This window comes from Schistocerca serialis, chromosome 8, assembly GCF_023864345.2.
Source record: "Schistocerca serialis cubense isolate TAMUIC-IGC-003099 chromosome 8, iqSchSeri2.2, whole genome shotgun sequence".
Lineage (NCBI taxonomy): Eukaryota > Metazoa > Arthropoda > Insecta > Orthoptera > Acrididae > Schistocerca > Schistocerca serialis.
Window position 1 is genome coordinate 156745423 of NC_064645.1, and position 2398 is coordinate 156747820.

The 2398-nt window shown below is 42.3% G+C and overlaps 1 pseudogene; it reads left to right on the top strand.

Moving 5' to 3' along the window:
* The first annotated feature begins 392 nt into the window (after positions 1–392).
* LOC126417400 (5S ribosomal RNA) lies at positions 393–510 on the top strand (annotated as a pseudogene).
* Positions 511–2398: the final 1888 nt, after the last annotated feature.

A 2398-nucleotide genomic window follows, 5' to 3' on the forward strand; every position in this document is an offset into this window, starting at 1 on the left:
ATTTCTCTTTCAAACAACTTACTAAAATATTTGAGTAACTGTGGATGCATGACAAAATTAAACTGAGATTTATTTTGGCTCCCGTTTCATGCTGGGTAAAAAATTTGTGATTAGTAACTTAATTTGTGATCTGAAACTTTTGGACTTCTGGAAAAAAAATTTTTCTGAAACTGTTAATAAATTTATTTTTAGCCTTAGATGGCGTTTATTTCTGCATCAGCAATTTTCCACTCCAAATATATCTACCAGTGATATAAGGTTCGCTCACGCCACTGTTATAACTATTGACAGAGCACAAGAATAGAATAAACAGTCTGACGAGTACACGAAAGAAAGAATAAGATAATGAGAAGTGAAAGAAATGAAATTAGTGATCAGCTTATCAAAATTGTGGCAACGGCCCTGCCGCAGTGGATACACCGGTTCCCGTGAGATCACCGAAGTTAAGCACTGTCGGGCGTGGCCGATACTTGGATGGGTGACCATCCAGGCCGCCATGCGCTGTTGGCATTTTTCGGGGTGCCCTCAGCCTAGTGATGCCAATTGAGGAGCTACTCGACCGAATAGTAGCGGCTACGGTCAAAGAAAACCATCTTAACGACCGGGAGAGTGGTGTGCTGACCACACACCCCTCCTATCCGCATCCTCGCCTGAAGATGACACGGCGGTCGGATGGTCCCGATGGGCCACTTGTGGCCTGAAGACGGAGTGCCTCTCTTATCAAAATTATGGATCAAGATGAATTAGATTATCACAGGAAAAGAGGACATTTCTGACCATGGAAAGTCTATTAGGCCATAATTTGAGGAACAAATATCTGAGACTGTACGTTTGCAGCACAGCATTGAATAGAAGTTATTACTGACTGTAGAAAAAGCAGAAACGAAGAGAAGCATTTGGAACCTGATGTTACAGGTGTATATTGAGGTAAGAAGAGAGGAGTGCTTCAGCTGGATCGACGAGGAAAGCAATGTGTGAAAAATATTGACGATAAGAAGGGACAGGATGATAGAATATAAGACATCAAGGAATAATTTTCATGGTGCCTGTGGGAGCTGCAGAAGGTAAAAGGTGCAGGGAAAGATGGAGACTGGAATTTATCCAAAGAGCAATTGAGGACGTTGAGTCAAGTGCTTGTGGACGGCCTCTTAAAACCAGCAGAAGCAAAAAAAAAAAAAAAAAAAAAAAAAAAAAAAAAAAAAAAAAAAAAAAAAAAAAAAAAATTACTGCTATTCGTCTCTGCTAGTCCCCCACTATCCTACAGAGCAAGGAAAAGCGAAGTACTTGTTTTTGTTTTTGAAAATGGCTGCCTGTATACGTCCAATATTAAAGTTTGTAAGAAAGGTCACGCCATGTTCATTCCATTGAACGACAAGCACTCATCCGAAACTTGTTTATTATGTTATTTCAGCGTAGCACGAAAGTCCACTGTCTGGCAGTCTTTCCTTATAGAATTATTCTATCTCTTTCTGGATGCCGAAGTACCTTTACTAGAAACTCGAGGCTTCGGTATGGGAGACTCTCTCCCAGTCTTCCGGGACATCTGGCCGTCGTGATTGGGCACTCACCCCCTCTGTGCTCCAACCCTGCACCCCCTCCCCCTCCCTCGCTTCCCTCCTCCAGGATTCCAGGACGCAGGCTGCGGCGTTCTGGCCCCCTGCCAGGGCAGCAGCTCCAAGGGTTTGTGTTGTCTCCCTCTGCAGGGCAGACGGTGAACTCGCTATTTCGACGGAGCTCTCCTTGTGTTTCCCTTTCTCCAGTTTCCGCCAATAAAATCGCAATTTTGCGGCGCGGTGTTAGCATTTTTACGGCGGCCGTTACTTTGAATACAGCTGAATGTGGAAGCAGGCAAAATGGTAAAGAAACTCGTAGATTATGCTCAGCCTTTGGGAGAGGCAATTGCGCAGTGCACTGTAGAGGGTACGCATAGTATGGAACAAAAGACGTACTTCCACCGTATCAATATTTTTTAAAAAATCTATATTTCCAACTTGATTGTCCTATTAACTGTGCCGCGTGTCCATGTTTCTTCTAAGAGAATGCAGGTATATTTTAACCGAAGCTTCTGAAGATATGTTCAGCTTCTTTAACACGACACGGAAATGAAACCTCTCCGAACAAATGCTACGCATTTGCTATTACGCGCCAAGTGTGAAACGGAAAGGCCATTGCCTTTCTCATTGCAACAAAGTACTACTAAAATGTAATTTTGTAAAAGAAAAACAGTATGTTTATCTTCAACAAGGAGGTTGGTTAGAACAGCATAGTGCTACCCTCGGTATGATCCACTTCGAGTTAGTATTCCCAACTTTCCTCCAACTTTTGAACTCACTCACTTCCGAATTTGTAGAGTTGTATAACATTTTTATTTTAATTTTTCACTTTAACACACTTTACA